Source organism: Agelaius phoeniceus, chromosome 12 (assembly GCF_051311805.1).
Source record: "Agelaius phoeniceus isolate bAgePho1 chromosome 12, bAgePho1.hap1, whole genome shotgun sequence".
NCBI lineage: Eukaryota > Metazoa > Chordata > Aves > Passeriformes > Icteridae > Agelaius > Agelaius phoeniceus.
In genome coordinates, this window is record NC_135276.1 from 9,370,333 (window position 1) to 9,390,060 (window position 19,728).

The window sequence follows — 19,728 nt, forward strand, 5'->3', positions numbered from 1 at the left end:
TACATGGAGGCATCCTTTAGGACACTCCTTTTTGGAAACCTGGCAAATATCAGTAAAAGATCTCCCAGCTCAGTGCTCACTATCATTCCTCTTACAGGGTCAGTTCTCCTGCAGCAGCTGATCCACAGTACTGTCTGATCAATACCAGCAGGATATTTTTTAATATCCTGGTGGAAGAAAGACTCCAAGACCCACCAGTATCACAGAAAAGCAGGTCTTTACATTGAATATTCAGCTTCTGTCATAAAGGACCTAGCAGATTATAGAAAGCAATGATTCATTCCTCTATCTTCAGCCTTTTATGCATAGCTTGCAATGGCAATATCTGCTCCTCAACTTATCAAACCTGTGGTCAAAGCAGTGATTTGGCAGGTGAATTCTTAGGTACCATGTTTGATATTTTTGAAAAAATTGGTTTTGTTTTTGAGAAAAGTGGTGTGTATTAGTCACTATACAGGTCATCTTTCACTATCTGTGTACACACTGGATCCTACATATTGTCCACATTTGGGCAGGCACAAGATGGCCTAAAACACTGATGGTTAACGTCACCTAAAAATATTTTTAAAAATAAACAAAATTGTATAAAAAGAAAACTGCGACCAGTAAGAAAAAAAAATGCTCAAAGAATAAAGCAAGAAATGTAACTATAAAAGTAGAACTAAACAGCACTGGCACTTTGCTAAGATACCCACAAAAGCAGAAGAAAAATTTACCACTTGGCAGTAGAACACAAAATGGAGCATATAATACTATGAGCAAGGGTGCAAACTAGAATTGGTCTTGGATGAGTTACAGGCAAAGTGAATATTTAGTAGGCATTAATAGCATTGCCCTGCTTAGCAATACACTACAGCTGGCTCAGGTGCTTGGAGTTTAGGAAAAGTGTTTAAAATATTAGAAGAAATACAGAGAGGCAATAGAGGAATTAGAGGGTAAGATGTGTGAGGAGAGACTTCGGGAGCTAAACTTACAGTGTCTCAAAGAGAGAAGACTCAGGGGGCCTCAATCACAGTCTATAAATACCTTCAAGGTAATAATATAAATGAAGGAAGGGAATTCTCCGGTCTCAGAAGATGGCAGGACAAGGAGCAATGGCCTGGAGCTAAGGAAGCAGGAGCACGGGGTAGGTTCCAGGGAACAGTTCCTCACTCTGGCCTCCGCTGTGCCGGATGAATCCACTGCAGGGAGGAGGAATCGCTCTCCTTCCCCCGGCTCGCGGGCACGGTGCCCACACACATGCACACGGTGCAGCCGAGACTGCTCCAATCAGCCACAGCCCCCAGCCTGGGCAGCTCCCACCGTCTGCATGGAGCCACAGGCCTCCTCACAAACACACAGCGATTCCAGAGTGGAGGCTTCCATTAACCCAGCACCACTTCTGTGAGCAGAGGAGGGACATTGTGTTTCTCCATGGCTCTATTTCACATTATACCCTGGGATGTTTCTGGTCTTAAAGTGCTGTTACAAAGGCTGGTTTTGCACATTCTGCAAAGGGTGAACAAAGCTCAAATCACAATATTAGCACCACTTCCATTTATCCACTTGGTTCGGTGGAGAACAAAAACTTACAACATTGCACTAGTTAAACAGAATGAAACCTTGGGCCACTTGTCTACCCCTAGGATATATCCATGTCCTCAAACAGCAAAAATCTTCCCTCCTCCATTTTTCAAAAATATCTTTTTGCCAGGAGAAAAGACCGTCCCAAGATTTTCATCTCTTGTGCTAGTTCCCAACCAAATCCAACTTCAATTTCTCTGGCAATTTTCTTATCCTCCAACCTACTTGAAATTGTGATGGTGGCAATTCAGAAGCCCCAAAGCAAAAAAAAGACTGTGAATTCTGCACACACAGAGAAGTACCTGCATCCAGCAGAAGTCAAAGCACTTAGAATGAGGAAGGACCAGAGTGACTGAGACAATAACTTGAAGTTTCTGAAGTGGCATGACTGACTGACATGGCTGGTGGCAGAAGAACACAAGCAAAGCACAGTAAAAAATAATCATAGCAGCACTCTCAAGTACTGTGCAAAGAGTTCAAACCAGAAGAGTAAGTGGACATGCCTCTTAGTCCAATGACCCACGAAGAAGAGTCACTGTTGTTTTTGCACATTAAAGAATGGCTTCCCAAAAAATCAGTTAATCAGCTCCTCTTCCAGGGACAGGAAGAAATAAAGCTACTTCACTTTACAGAAAAACCCTTTCAGTTTTACTGCTGTCCTAACAGAAACCTTAAACACAGAACAAAACAAATGTTCTGACACTTCATGACATCTTGACTGTCCAATCTGTGTATGTTGCCCTTGCTCTGATCACAGCAAAGAATTTCAAGGGAAGGGATGTCATGTGTATGCTCAAGGCACTAAGAATAATGATTTTATTTAACAAGCATTTTTCTGGTTCAGAAAACACCATCCCTCCTGCATCAAGCTCCCCCATCTACTAAGCTAACATGTTAGCTGGGTGCCAAAGAGGAATCCAGGTTGCAGCTACCACATCATGATTTTCTAAAGAACCAAATCACCCACTTGTAACCTGGTAAGATATGATCCTCTTTAAATTGACCGTAGAAAGAGGTCAGGAAATGCTTTGGATTTGTATCAAGCTGGCTTTTCAAGCTTGTCTACATTTTCTAATTCAATATGCCCTGAAATGGTGCTTTATGTTTGCAACCTTGCTGGGAGCTTGCATCTTGCCTCAGCCCAAAAGCCACCATGCCTGTTAGCACAGATTTATGTTTGAAACCACCTAAGCTGTTATTAACATCAGACAACTTAATTACAATTGGACACTTCACATATGGTGCTTGGCACCTCTAGAAAAAACAGACCTCTCAGCAGGGCACTGACATACGTGTAAAAACTCCATAGACAGACTGTCCTGAAATGGTAACCTGTGCAAGACTCATTGCCTTGTTAAACATAACCACCTCCTTCCAAAAGGAAATCAGAAGAGAACTCCTGTACAGAGATCTACTGGTTTTAAAAGGTGGTGTTTGTGCTACTGTAGCCCCCAAGCAAATACTGTTATCATAAAAAAGATTTTAGCTGCTGTTAAGACAGATATGTTTGAGGATTTCAAAAACTGTTTTCTACATTTTTAATTGAACATACAAAGCAGTATCAGCTCCAGTGAGGGCTCTTCAACTCATATTTGCATCTTAAGCGAGTTACAGCTTAAATGTACTAAAGCATATATTTGTGTAAGCTACCATACCACATATTGACTGAAAGGCTAGGCAGCTTTGTAAACACACACTCTAAAAATTATCTGTCTTATTTATATGTTGTCAAGAGACTGGAACCACTTCTGGGTACATAAGATACATTTTTAAAACTATCTAATTATGTACAGTATTTAACTTGAAAGACCTGTAGCCATTTTGGCCTCTTAGGAAAAAAGAGCATACATGTTTTATAACTCTAAAATAATGATTTCTAATGGAATATTGGAAAGTATTGCAGCCTTAAAAATTACACAGTCCAAATTAGTCTACATCAAGCAAGGCATACATAGCATCTATAGGAATTTAGTTGGTGACACTAATTTGCACTGTGAATTGCTTCTGTATAGCAATTATTTCACCCTAACTTTGTTTCCTTTTAAAGGTAGCAAGTAAAGCAAAGTAACTTCTGCTTTATATGTTCAAAAACAGTGAAAGAAAATCTCTAGTTGGGTATCTATCAGAACACAGTATCAGTGACCACAGTTAACATTTACACTCAGCAAGCTCCAGAGTTTTCAATACACACAGAACACATAACTCAGTAGTAGCACTTAACAAAGGGCAATTTTATTTTTTCCACATACCAACCACTGAATACTTGTCTGTCTTATGTAGGTGTTCTGGAAAAAAGACAGCAAGAAAGCAAGCAGGCATTTTTAAGGTGAAAAACTTTGACTCGGTATTAGAGTTCTTTGTTTTATTATTATGCAATCCTGCTTCCTAACAGCAGGAATCCAGAGGCTATTGAGTGATGCAAACTGATGCAAAACTTTGTCACTGTCCTTTGACACCCATTTCCATCCATCCTCCTCCTTGGAGTGGTATCCTCTGTGTATCCAGATTGGATTTTTATTTAAGACACATTTTTAAATTGACATTTATAGTCAGAAACTATCTGTGTCTACTCTCTACAGTGCAGGGCACATTTCTGAAAACTGAGGGGCAGGGGAAAAAACAAAAAGGAGAGGAACAAAAGGGGGAAAAGGGAGACACAGAGAAAATGAATATGGCCCAGTAAGTACTGAGGGAATCTCAAGCTCTGGAGAGATGCATTCAACTCTCTGCTCTGCCAAATTCCCTGCATAATGCGAGGAAATCAATTAGTACCTTATCTGTGAAATGGGGATACTCAATTACACACAAGGGGATTATGAAACTAAATAAATAGTCACAAATTTCAAGTGATTTAGTCAGTACAGAAGTAAAAGACAAACAGTACCAAGAGAGAAACATATTACAATTTCTATTCTACACACATACACACAACAAAATTACTCCAGTGACTCTTCCCCTGCAACAGCAACCTGCTCCTCTGCACCACCAGTTTCAGGCAGCATTTCCAGTGGGCCAGCAAGCAGCTCTCAAATTGTGTCCCAAATCACCTGCACCTCCAGGATGGGTATCAGCATCAAGCAGTTGGAACATGGGTGAGAGTAGCTTATCCAAGCAGGAAGCTACAGCAATGTTTCCTTCCTTGCAAGCATTACCAGAAATGGGAGAGAAGCTGGCCTCACCTCAGCTTCCTAGGCCTGCATCTCCAGCTGATAAAAGCTGAAAGATTACCTCTGAAAGTGCTTGCAGTGAAGACAAATTTCACCAAAGACTGCAATCTGACCTGGAGAATTACAGAGCTGCAGATTAGACTACTGTTTCTGTATAAGAAGATCTCAAAGATTTATAGAGAAAAAAATAGGTATAAGGGGGGTCATTAACAACTCATGAGCTCCTAACTGAGCACACAGTGCCACATGAGCTACTGTGTTTAGCTTCTGGAGTTAGCCTGGGAGCCAGCCCACACAGTGCCATGTGCTGCTGCTGGCAAATGATCTTTTAATGGCAGCAGCTATATGGGGTTGCTTCCATTCAGACACTTCATTCCAGGATGATGATTAATGATAATGAGAAATTATTACAACTATCAGAAGTATTAGTAAATATTCCTACTGCTTGGTATTATAAATCTAGAGAGGTCTTTGAGACTGATGTCAAACCACATGATGCACACCATGCACTTAATTTTACATTTGATAACTTGAATTTTGGGAATAAATTCAGCACCACTGGAAGAGGAATCTACTAATTCTTTAGAAGGCCATAACAATATTTAAGTTATCAATGAAGGAACTTTAAACATGTGATACAGTACTATCCTGACAAACAAATAGTTAAGGATTGCCACAGTGTGCCAATTTATTTCTCAAGCAATTTTCGTCCTCTTGTTCTGCCACTCCCCCTCTATGGCAGAAGAACACCTGTATTTTCAGTAACAGCTTTTACAATTTTAGAAACATTGGATAATCTAGGTTAGAATGGAACCCTAAAGAACATCTACAGGCAGACAAAGAATAAGCACATGATCTCCTGAAAAGATTAAACTAAAACCAACAAATGAACCACTTTCTCAATGCTTGAATTCAGCTCATGAATTTTAGGGAGGCACAGTGAGGAGCTGGCCTGGCCAGTGCTGCTTCCTGCTGCAGCAGAGCCATGGAGAGAGAGCTGGCCCTGGGCTTGCCCAGCCTCTGCTCACACCCTGTGCTCTTGGGGCACACGTGGGATGCAGTGAGAACACTTTCCAGATGGCTGAAAATTGTTTCCCTTAATAGTGTTGTCACTATGGTCTTAAATCTAAAGAGCCTCTGTACAGGATGTTTTACCTGCCAAGAAAGGTCATTTATTAGAGAGAAATCAAGGAATTGTATTTTGAGTTTTTCTGAGTGTTTTTAAGAAGGTGCCAAATACTGTTGACAAAATGTTTTTCCCTTTTTATTTGTGGTGGGTTTTTCTTTTTCTCTTTTTTTTTTCAGTCAGCTAGTAAATTTTGCAGGCTTTTGGGTTATTTTGGTAATCTAAATACTCATATTAAAATAATATTAAAATATAAACCAGCATTTTTGAGCACAAATAATTAAATCCAGGCATATTAATAGGTTACCTTTTTCTCCAAATACTGCTGAGCATGCTGTAGGCAGTCATCAACTTGAAATTATTTTTATTAAAGATGTGTGTGCCTACAGCACACAACTCAAGAAATGTCTCTAATGAGGCAATATGAAACCATTTAGTGACAACTATGTTTGAAAAAGAAAAGCCAAAATTAAAAACTACTTGCAAGACACTTTATGGCATTTTCTTGAATGCAAATATATGGACTTTGAGCAGTATTAACAACACTACTCTCTCTCCTCAATACCTAGTATGACTCTAAGAACTTAAATTCTCTCAACTGGCATTTGCTGTCTTTAGACCAGCTTTTAATTACCTGAAATTATGACAACATATTAAATGAATTCACATCTCGTTTGAGCCTTGAAAGAAACTCATGTTTTGATTACTCTGTTATTTTAAGAGTGATTACCGCTCAGTCCATTCCTACAGGGCTCTGTAATCATTCCTTCAATCAGAAGAAGCTGATAAATTATGTATTTGGAAAACACTATTCTTACAATCTAAATTTTCAACAGGTATTCAAACTATAATAATTATTGAAAAAGGACAATGTCCATTTAGATTGGGATATAACTAAACAAAATTAGAAATACTTTTTTAAGATTGTTTTCCATTTACCCCACCTATTTAAAAATAGTTCTTGAAATTGTAACAAATTTGATATCAGAAAAAAATTTGGACTTGTTTATACTTCTTTTTCCCCTCTATAAAAAAACCCAAACAACAACCACCATCAAAAATATATGGGTTTGTGGAAATTTTTGATTTCAATAAAGCTTGTATTTTCCCACATAATACGGTTTTGATGAAAATCATCTTGCAGGGAACAATTCAGAAAAGCTGGGGAGTGCGCAAGGACAAACAGCCAAACTTAGCCATCCCTCTGTACACAGTGCTGCAGAATTTGTGAAAGTTTTCAGAAACTCATTCTGGTGACACTCAAAATCCTCTAAGCCAAAGACTTATTCTATGTGAAGGTGCTTTATTCAAACTTTAGTGCCCACTATAAGCCATCAGTGAGGTCTGTGTCTGTTAATGCTCCTGTAATATTTCCATTGTTCTCAAAAATCTTATTCTATCAAAGGATAATTTATCCTGCCTGAAAGATGACACAGTGATTCAAGTTTAAGTATTTTTTATAACATTTCCCAAACCACACTTTCCCTTTCCCTTTGTCTAGTTCTTTTCCTGCTAATATAACATCCATCATTTAATTAGTTATTTCTTCTCTTAGACTTGATGGCACCCACCCTACTACTGCCCACCTATAAAATTACTTTAAATACATGGCAGTTGCCTCTGCAAAGCAACATTAATTCCTTCCGTCCACCTCCCTCTTCTAATTTCAAATTTTCTCCTCACCATGGGTTACAACCACCTGGTGTTTCACAGCTCTTTGCTGTTACCAAGACCAGTTCCAATTTCAACTGTTATCAATTATTGATTTAAAGGCAAACTAAAGCTTCATACACCATTGATGCATTTACTTCTGTCTAAAGCAGAAGTGGTTAACTTTGACCCCTAGGAGAGACATTGGTATCATTTCTATTTTTAGGCTTAAAATCTTAATGAACAGCAGCTTTGACTACACAGCTTTAAGTACCACAATTAACAGTTCATAAGCAATTCCATTATATAAAGAACACTGACAAACTTCCATTTTCATTGCAATTGTGTTGGACTTACATAGCAAGGTCAAAAGAGAACAGTAAACACTGACATGGAAACAAGTCTCTGTGAGAAATGCTGAGTACTGCAGTGTGAAATCATTTCACTCAGCCTAGTCAGAATTGAAATCACAGCCTCCACAGCCCTCCAGCAAAGTGGGAAAAGGGTTAAGTTTACACAATTTGTACAGTGCAGGAAGGTAGTGCTGAAGGGAAAAGAAGGATCTCATAAAATCCCCATACACAAAGCTTCATGAAATAGCTTCTCTGCAGAGATTCACAGCAAATTCACAGCACCAGACAGCATTAAATGGACTAAATATTAGTTCAGGTGGGGGAGTGAAAGCCGTAACTCAACCTTAACTTAGCCATAACTCCATTTCTCGGCTTTTTAAGATGTTCTCAAACAGAAAACCCCTTCCAAGTTTTTCAGAAGAACACCATGTGCACTGGAAGAGGTCCTCAAACTGGTGTTATAATTAATTGAAAAGCTGAAAGCCATGCAAGCCATTAACAAAATTTAGAACAGAATGTGATTTAGCAAGAACTAACAGAATTGTAATAGATCTGTAAAAAAAGGAGTAGTTAGCACGTTACGGATTAAGACTGTATGCCCAGAAGATTTCCCAAACTTTTTATACACAACTCAAGTACACAACATCCACTTCCTCTTTGCTACAGGAATTCAGCCACACCTCTCCCTCTGTAGTTCTCTCTAAAACATCAGGGGTAAACACAAAAGAAAAGAAAAACTCTGAAATACTCAGGCTCAGAAAAAAGGATGCCATATTGAAACAAGCAAAACCATGAGTGCAATGTTAACTTACACCTGGTGAAAGAGGCACAACAGAGTAACAGCACAGTCCCATTCAGGAGGGGGAAGGCCCCCAGAGCATCTGCCCTTCATCCCAGTGTTGAACACACTGCCACAGTTCAGGCACTCCCTGACTCGGGTCACAACAGAGCCAACTGCTTACAAATACTGGAGCACTCATAATTGTAATAAACTTACCAATTGCATTTATGAAAACACAAAATAAAATAGTTTTACATTAGACAGCATTAAAACCAATGTGGGTCATACAAAGCTGTATAGGATGCATAGAGCTATAAACATCTGAGCTTGAAGAAGAATATAAAAATATGCATATTTTGAGAAATGAATAAGAATTAAACCCCTACCAGTGGAATAATAAAGAACTGAATTTGATTATTTTGGATGCTTAATGTCAGCTCTTTGTGCAGCTAGAGAAGCTGGAGCCCAGGAACTCCTAAACCTCACACACCTGAAGTTTGTTCCTATATCCATTGCAGCCTTGCTCATCCACTGGTTCAAGACAGGAATGTGCTGACCTCGCTGAGGTGGCAGGCTGCACTCCAAAACCTGCCTACAGAGAGAGTGCCTGGTTTTAGTCTACAAGCAAGAAAATGCCTTTGGGACCTCACTCAGCCTGGTGTGGGTGTGTGCCAAGAGGCACAGCGGGCTCATGGTGCCACCCAGCCGTCCCCTTTGTCCAGGCTACCCCAGCAGCTCTGTGCTAGCTCAGCCCAGTGCAGCCCCAGGACAGCTCCTGGGAACAGCACCTCACCAGCTCTTGTTGAGATGGGGAGTCCATGCAAAGGTGGAAACCAAAATGTTTGCCAGAACCCAGCCCTGGAGTCCCATCACAACAGAGCCAGCCCTTAACTCTGTAACAGTCATTACAAGCCTTGAGAGCAAATCAACCTCGACCAACACCAGAGCAGAAATATAATGGAAATGCCCAATTTGAATTTCATACACATATGAAATGTGTATGAAATTCAAATTGGAGGAGGCTGTCAGGGCTTCCTTTCTAATTATTCTCCTTGTTCTCATTAGCTGGTGCACTGCTACTGCCTTGCACAACAAAACCAGAGGAGCTTGTGATAATTAAGTTTTTTCCTGGAAGTGTTTGATGCCATGAAAAAAAAAAGTCAATTCAGTATAGTTTTTCTAAACTGAAGAAATGGTTATCTTTATTTGAATCAGAAATGTGGAAAAGTTAGACCACAAGAATTTGCAATAAAATTCAATCTTCACAAAGGACAAAAGATCAACCTGTCTGCAAACTTTCCAAAAATACTTTTTTTTCATTCTTTATTAAGATATAGTGATTAGTTTGTGCAGAAGAGCTGAGTATTTTAAAGAAGCATTGTGATTAGACTGCACCTAAATGCATATATTTAATTTATATACTTACGGCCTTGATCTTTTGCAAAGAGTTTCAGAGTTTTTTGTGCATCTTTTCCCTGCAGATACAACTTTAGTTGTTTCTTTACATCACCAGCAGATGGGGCTCACTTATAGCTGAAATCACTGGACATCACAGAATTTTATATTACAGACACAAATTATGTTGTACACACACATATTTCCACTGCATGCACTTTCATTTTCATGGTATATTTACACACTTTTCATCTCATAAGAAAAATCTATATTTTTAATTTACTGATACAACTGGTTATGGATTTTTAAAGTTATTTTTAATAACTGCATTAATCTCAGAACTACTTTTGCATTGTAAGCCCAGTTTAGATCAAGTTGTAGTAGCAAGAAGAGGGATCTATTGCTAGATAATTAAAGTGCCAGCTTTGTAACTAGTTACAGGTTCGTGGGAGCTGATGGGGACTATCTCATTGCATGCCTTGGAGTCACAGAATGCTTTAAAGCCAGCTGCATGCAGCTCCAGTGTAATCAACAGCAGCAAAATCAAATACCCTTTTTTTGTGCAGTGCTTCAATCTATTAAGAAACCTCCAATATTGTTTTGATGTACCAACATCCTTCCCTCCCCTTTTATTTTTTTAAGGTCAAAAAAGGAGGAGTGAAGCCTCTCGCTGTACAGCCTGGAAATTCAGTCAGGGAAATGCCCTATTTTTATCACCTACTTTCTCTCTTTCTGAAGGCTTTCCTCACTACATTATTTTCTCCCCCTTCCCAGTAATACATGAGCAGTAATTCCCCTAGAAAATAACTGAGCTTCCATTTCAGCTATTCAAATTTCTCAGGATGGATTTTGTGAGTGCAGAAGGGCTTTAGCCTGTTCTCTCAGTCCAAGTAAGCAGCACTGGGAACTCTCTGGTTGATGTCAATCAGAAACATACTGTGCTCAGGTTAAGCAGCAGCAGGGACCCTCAACTGCCTATTTGATAGAAAGATTCCATAATGGAAGACAAATAAAGGAGATAAGAATTGCAAAATGCAAGAGAATGACTTTGAGTCCATCAAATGCTCGCCAACACAGTGGTAAGAAAATAAAACTAAAGTTAAAACAAATGCAAGTCTATTTCATTATTCATTGTTTAGTGCCATAGACAATATATTTAAAAAATTCTGTGACTTCATCTTTGAGGACTCCAGGGGGCTTATCAGACCTGGCTTCTGCACAGGCTAATCCTAATTCTGCATTAAAAACTGTATCCCAAACAAGAGCACCTCTGACTACATGGTTTGGCAGCACCCACTTGATTTACATGGTGCCTACTGCTCTAGTGCTCCATCGATATTTTTCAACAAACACAATCACAAGAGTATCTTTTCAGACAGTGAAATTTCAGACAGCAATTGATTAGCTCTCAAGACTCATCAGATTTTAAATAAAACCTGTATGCAGAAAAGAGTCTTTCACACATCACCAGAGCACAGTGACAAAAGTCAGCCCTAAACAACAAATGTTGTGATGCCAGTTCATTCCTCTAAATGGGTGCCAGGACTGAAAATCCCTCAGTCCTAAGACAGGACTCAACAGAAATACACAGGGTTTGCAAAATGTATCACTCATTAAGGAGTCTGAAAAGCTAATTGTGCAAATAATTTGGTATTTTTAAAATATTAGCCTGCTTCTGCAATATTTTCTTTTAGTGGATGCTGAATTTAACCCTGATATTTTGAATTTAATTTCACACTAGCATACTTCTGTGATAATCTCTGAAACTCTAACTACGGAAAGCAAATTAAGAATTTGTGGTGATGCTTCCAAATTTCTGCCTTTCACAAAATGTTGTTAGAGTTGCCACACTGTTAGAGATCTTTATTTCCTTCTTGATACCGAAGAGACTTTTCTGGCTGCTGATCTAGGAGGGAGGTGAAGCAGTTTGCCTGGGCAGCCACTGGTCCTGTGGCCCAATCCTTGCCTACAGATGGGATTGCACAGCCCCAAGGAGGAGGAACAGGAGCAGAGTGGCCCAAAGGCACCAGGGAGAGGAAGCAGACACAGTCTGTCACAAGCATCACCCACTCTCAGTCTTAGGCTACAACTACAGCTGAGTAGAGGGACAAAAATGGAAAAAGAGAAACCAAACTTCTTAGGGAGAAAAGGGAAATATGGTCTGATCATCCAAAAGATAAGAGAAGGAGGGAAGAAAAGGATTTACCTCCTGTTTAGTCGTGTCTCCCAGAAGGCTGAAGAAGTAAACACAGCTATTTTCACACAAAGAGAGAACAAGAGCAATGAAGTGCTGGGACTTGTATGAACAAGTAACAGACATCACCATGTACAGTTCTGAAAGATATTCAGAAGTTTCAAGTCACCTGGATTGCACTTGTTTTTAGATGTTTATACGAACTAGCCTCAGTTTTCAAAATCTTTCAGGTTCTTCCACTATATGACCAATACCTTGTTTTGTAGGGTAATGTTTATGCTAACTCTGACTCACAAATATTCTGTTTCTCCCAAGAACTCCAGGTAAGGAGCAGAATGATTTTAAATTAGAAACACGGTCAAAAGTTCCTGTATAATTTCTTGAGAGACTGATTTCCATCACATTTCAACTCAACACAAAAAAGTGGTTAAAAAAAAGTTAACAGTGACTGTCTCTTTCACTAGCAACAGCATTTTAATTAATACATTGTTATTAGAATGGATTTGGATGGAAAAAAACCAAAGTTATTCTGCAGCCAGTACAGTAATAGATAGAGAAAGCTGAACACAACAAGTATTTAATATTCAAAACTGAGACTAGCACTGAAACAGCTGCTATCGAGCAACTTGAGAAGTTGGGTGAATTCACTCCACTGAACACCTTTGATACATGCCCCATGATTCACTTCTGACTTCAACTACTGAATCCAGCAGAAGTAGTACTTTTTTTTTTCTTTCATGCTCCAAATTGGCACAAAACAGACCCAAAGGTACATCCTTGAAACATAGCTTTAGCATTTTACTGGAATATGCCCACATGGTCATCAGCTCAGATTGCTCCTAATTTTCATGACATATACTATCAGAATGTTTTTCAGCTTTTTCATGCTGATTCTATTGATTCCTTAACCCTGTGAACAATCTCCTATGAACAATAAACCATTGCATACAATGCAATCTGTCACAAATCTTTGCTTCACATATGCATGACCAAGATATTATTTCTGTCTCTAAAGGCTGCAGAGTCTTGGTCGACTGGGTGAGATCCAGACAGCCCCATCTGTGGCTTTCAGAGTAAGGCTTGTGACCCAAATGCATCTGAAAATGTGTTGTCTTCTGCTGTAACAGCCCTTTGGTAAGGTGACCACCAGGAAAATGTCAAAACACTGCTGTAATAGTTTTACATTGCATTCATAATTTGGCAGTTAAAGCTTTGACATAAACCTTTGAATTTGCTCGTTCTTGTGGCTCCAAAATGCAGAAGAGTTTTGGCACATCAAATAAACTTTAGTAGCCTGACCTTGAACATTCATTTATTCTTACAGTACTCCAGCAGCTATAAAGAAACATATTTAAACATAAAGCCCTTCCCTGAAGAGCTTCCATTTGAATGTTTGACAAGACCATGACAAGCAGTAGGAAGGCAGAGGGATCCACCCTGAGAAAAGGAAGAGTCACTGTAATAGGATCACAAGACAAGTTCACTTAGCAAGGGTACAGTTTGCAGATTTGTGAGCTTTCCAAGAACTAATTGCTGCTCTTGTGGGTGAAAAAAATAAAAGTGAACACTTAACAGTTTGAAATGGAGCTGAATAAATGTGGAGGAAGAAATAATGTTTGATGCAAAGTGTGAAAAGAAAAAGGTCTCAAGGCTCATATAATTTACAGAGGAGGCAAACAAGAATTGACAGGTCACTGAGATAGGCCAGGGAAGAAGTGTAAAGAGTTCTGGAGAAGCAAGAACAAGCTTCAGAATTTCTCTTGAAAAAGGAGAAATTTCTTTTCTTCACTCCTAAAAGAGCGAAGAAAGAAAGGGTAAAAAGTTAATTTCAAGACAACATAATAAAATATTAAAAAGTCAAGTACTGTAATGTGGCATTTGTACTGAACACACTTGGTTGTCAATGCAAATGCCATAAAGTTTAACATTTTAGTTTGAACAGATGCTTAATTGTATGCACTTAATGAACCATCATAAACCAGGAAGATTCCTGATATGGTTGTAAGCAATGTGTTACACTGCATAATTGCAGGGACAGATATAGGAATCTCAGCCTGATTACAGTGAATGGGGTACAGCAGACACAACTAACAGAGCTGATAAGGTCCTGATTTTTAAAAGGCCTTTAAAAGTTTAAGCAGGCAAAATAATTTTGTCTGGAAATGACAGCAAAAGTCCTACAGTTGAGAAGGCAGCACTGGCCTTCACCAAGGCAAGAAATGGGCTCTGTATTATCAGGGATAGTTATGGCACAGCAGAGTGGTGCATAAAAAGCAGTAACCCTAGAAAGCATTCTCTAATTATGAAGAAATTATTTTTATTTCTATCCCTTTCACAATGAGATTCATAAAAAAGGCCAATGACATTTAGAAAGAGAACTAGAAAATTGTCAGAAAAATACCCCTTATCACAGATTATATAAAGTTCTTTTCATTTACAGAAGGAATTTGGCACAAAACTCTTTCATTACTGTGAAGTGTCCTTAGTGTCCTCTGAAAATTTCTCATTCAAATGTAATGACAAAAAGTATACACTTCAGCTTTATCCATTTTACATACCTATCCCTATCAACTTTTGGAGCAGTTTGTTAAGCTAAGATCAAATCTAAAGAAAAAAATGTAATGGCTTATGTAATGCAATGGCTTATGTCATTATGGGCTGCAGAACAAGAGAAAGTAAGGGTAGGAACAGGTATAGCCCTTATCTGCAACTGCCCCTTCACTAGGAAGCCATCAAGCAGCTAGACACTGTAGAGGAAGATGTTTTAAATGTATGGAAGGAAAAACAAGAGAGCCAATAGCTGCCGCAAACAAAAAAATAATGGAAAACACAAGAATCAGCTGCTATCAGGGTATGAAAAAACTGGTACTTGAAAGTCTCAGGGGACTTGAGCCACTGTGCATCACAACACTATTAACTCTGTGAACCAGGTGTTAATGAAGTTTCAAGGGCAATGGATGAGTGTAGACATCTCCAGCTCTTTCTTTCCCAAAGCTGTCTACACCAGTGAAGTCAGAACCTGTTCTAGAAGTTCTTGCCATGTCACAAACAGAAAGGCACCTGCCTGCTCTGTCCCTCCCTCATGCACAGCCCCTGTATCCCAGCACCGCTTGTCCTCTCCACACTCCTCCACAGCCAGGAGACTCCCCACACAGCTCTGCTCAGCTGCTTTGTAAGGGACATGGCTCAGGAGCCAGCCAGGAAGAGAAAGACTGCAGGCAAGCTGGGACACCAAACACAGCAGTCCCAAAGGCTCCACTGGCCCTCAAAAGTATGTGGTGGGCTCTGCTCAGCACCCCTTTTCCTTCCTCTACCAAAGCACAGGCCATGCCAGGACTCCCCCCAGCTCTGGGGAAGAGGGATGCACAAGGAGCTAACGTATGGGGATACAGAGTAATGCTAAAGCTCCAAGAGTCAACTCACAGGTTTCCAGGACCAGCAGCTATTATTTTGGTGTCACCTAGAAGCTGCTGTGATAACAATATATTGCAAATTGCTGCATGAGGACATTAGACAGCACCTCTGGGCTCCATCAGCAAGACCTTGATTTTTTTCAACCTCTGTTACAGAAAGTATTAGATTTGTATCATGAACAGAAGTACATTATGAATAAGTACATTAATTATGTGAAGAGAAGTTAATCGAAAGGTTACACTCTATGATCTCACTGACATTGTTTAATTTTTATGTGCAATGTGCATACTAAACAAATCTACAGCTCCCACACCAAACAGCCAGAAACCTAGGACTCTAAACACAAGATTGCTGAAGTAAGATAATTTCTCATACTTAAGGTTCGGCATCTGTGCATTTTCTGAAATCTTCTATTCTTTTTTTTTCTTCTTTTTTTTTTTTTTAAGAATCCAGCTACGGAAACACAGCTTGTCAAAGGGCTATTGATCTGTGTGTACACCCCTCCTCCCACTTAAATGAGCTGCAAGGGGGAGCTGGGGTGCCTGTTAAACCTAAAGCACTTACATCTATTTAAAGGTAGCTTGTGACACGCACTTGAAGAAGGGCTGCTCTGCATGTTCCCCGGCCCGCCGCTCCTTGATGCTCCCGGCCATGCTGCAGGAGGCATCCAATCAGAGCGGCTGCCACTGGGGCCAGGGAGGCGGCCGGGAGTTTGATTTTCTATTCCAGCGGCAGTGCAGGGGATGTAAGGAAGCGAGTGTGTACGGCACGAATAATGAGTTGTACTAATTCACAGAAATTCACTTTTTTTCCCTGTCACATACTGCTCCTTTTTCTATAGACCAAGACTTTGAAAGTTCATTTTTATGTGTCATTTACTTCCCCAGGGTGTAGAGCCTGCTAAAAATATCACCATTTCTTCTCCTCTGATAACAGATTATTTATGCAAAGGCAGAATAATTATTCTTGACATACTGGAAGACTCCCCCTGCTCCCCCCAACTACCCCCAGCTAAGGTAGTTTGAAATGATACCTTCATGGAATACAGCAAAGGTCAATATTATCAGCTAAAGCTCAACATTGAACATGAGTCTTCCGAACTCAGAATGCTGGAAGGCTTGTTAAAGGAAGAAAATTATTTTGCAGTTGTATAGGACATTTGATGTGAAAGCATGAAGGGAACATGACTGGGACAATGAGGTTTCTGTAACCAGTTACCCCATTCAACCCTGAAGAAAATGAAATAAGATCTGTGTGGTGTAGAAATATAGTAGCAATTAAACTAGGCAGAAATATATGTGGGGGAAATCCTGACAACTGGCATCAAGAGGTTAACTCTTCTTTTCTTTTTAATCAGTAACTAGTTCTGTCATCTTTTGGTTCAGTGCAAAATCTCCCCAGAGAAGCGCCTCCATTCTTTGAATGTCCATAAGGCAATTAGGTTTTACATTTTTAAAACTGAAGGGTTTTACAGGATGAGCCAATTTATATGTTTCCATAATAAGAAAAGACTCAGGGCTACTGAAGTATCTATTTCAAAATGGCTTAGGTGGTGCATTATTGAATCCTACAAAGCCAAGGGGCTTCCAGGTCCCAGAGTCTTTAACAGTCATTTTGAACGAACTACCTGGGCAGAATACAGAACATCTTCATTTTTGGAAACCTGTAAAGCAGCTATTTGCTATTTGGAATTCCTTCAACATGGGCAGTACAGAGTACTGTGAAGAGAGGCCCTGGCTTGGACACAGGAACCCAGAGGTGGAAGGGTGCTCCCACAGCTCTGGGTGGTTACATTTCTTTGCTCAAGAGATTTTTTTATTGTCTCAATAAATGCTGGTCAAATCCCAATCATAAAAAACAATTGGGTGGATATAGCTGTGAGCAAAAATGGGTGATAGCTTTCAAACTGGAATAGTGTAACAGCTCTATCTACCAATTAAAGCCATTCAGTGAACAAATCTGATGATTAACTGGATATGTAATTAAGCCTTTATTATTAGTCTAATTGGATGGTTAGGGGAATTATTAAAGCTGTTAAGATTCTGTATAGCAAGCTGACTGTGCAGTACAGGCAATATGAAATTCAGCTCATTACAAGCAAGGCCAAATGAACATATTTGAGTGGAAATTTGAGACAGCTGCATCCAAGTCTTTCCAAACAAACCTTAAAGTCATGAGTTCAGCTCAGCAGAGAGATATAATGTCCCACTCAAAGATGCATGGCAACAAGCCAAGCACAGACCCATTTCCAGGAGGCTAAGGAGAGGGGGATCTTCTGTTGTGATGCTGGCTAAGGCATCTTCCTTTCCCTCAACATCCATTCCCGTCATTCCTGACACCAGGATAAGGAGGATGCTTTGCAACAGAGGCATCTGACCAGCCAGGGAGCTGGAGTACAACTCCTGAAGTGCTATGAGGAACAGAAGACAGCTGATTCTACAAGGAACTTGGTGCTCCAAAATCTGGTCTTGGGAACTTAAAAGAATAAGAGGAAGGAATGTGTAGAGCACTGCATAGCAAAACATTGAGATTTCTGTGAGAATTTTGTCCATGTTCCACCTGTCCCAGGTCAAAGTCTGCACTCAGCAACAGTAAAATGCTGAGCTGAGAGTTGGGAACCAGCCCTTTCATGTCTCTTACCAACAGCAAAAGTCACTCACCCTCACCTATCCTTACCAAAAAAATTAATAACAAAGAAACTAATAGGGAAATTGCCAGGCTTACCTGGTGACTGAGAAGGCAATTTAAGTAGCATGAAGGCAAGAGGAATGATGGTTTTTGAAGAGTTATCTCCATTGTCTTGGCTCCAGCTTGTGCCAAGGGAAGTCCCTCAGTCCTGTGTATCAGCAGCCAAAACACACAGCAAAATTCCAAAGACAACAAAGATATAGACACCTGTTCTGAATTAACATCAGCAGAGAACCCCACCACCACACTCCACTTGCAATCAAACTGCTTTAAAACTGCCAAAAGAAAGATGACACATCATCACAATGCTGTTGCATGCACCCAGAATGTATCTAACTCTCTGTGGAAACTGGTGATAGATCTGATATGCCTGAACACTCTGGATAAGATAAATCTTGTAAGTGACTGTAAAAATTATACAAAATGTTACAGAATTCACAGTGTGTGTTTTGAGTCTGATTTAAGTTCTTCTCTTCCCCAGTATGAGCGACACACTATTACTGCTATGAACAAATTTCATTCAGGGGTAGTTTCCTGAACTCAAAACTGTATAACAAATACTATTCTGTGTGACAAAGTCTGGTATGGACCAGGCACCCTCCTCCAATTAAACAAACATAAGTGAAGGAAAATTACATATGATTTATTACCTCTTATCTGACCTTATGTGAGGTTATTTTTGTGCTGGTAAAGATCTCTTAAACCAAAATAAAATAGCAATGCGTAAATAATTTAAAATAAAAGGGCACCTTAGATTAAAAAAACAACAACATTTCAGTTTCTCTTTGCTATATAGAATGGTATGGCTAAAGATCTTAAAAGAAAACACCTTCTCTTGTCCTGTTAAATTACACCACTTTCTACTTTCAGATGTCAAAATGTTTCCTTATTCTGTAGGGTATTTTGTCAATGTTTAATTAATAACCAAATAAACTAAAAAAAAAAAAAAATTTCCCAATTTGAAATTATTTACTTCATGGATTTAAAAACACCCTAAGAACAAATAATTTAAAGATTTTCTCAAAAACTCCACACAACAATTTGAGTTTTTATATTCAATTTGACATAAATAAAATTAAATCTTCCCCTTTGAAACCAGAACCCTGTGATGTAAGAAAATGTGGAAGGAAGTTCATTACAGAAAGGCACTTAGTCACAAAATGTACATTAAGAGAACACATATTAGAAAGGACCTTGGGGTAGCTGCAGTTAGAAGAGCAAACCAAGAGAATGTGCTTGCTGGACAACATGGATAGAGCATTGTTTAAACAGAAAGAAACCCTAAAGTATCTCATACACTCAACTAAATGACATGACACAAAGTTCTTCAAAGGTATGTTCCTCCTGCTGTCCTTGATAAAACCTGGTGCACACAAAAGAGGTGGAAAGACCATACT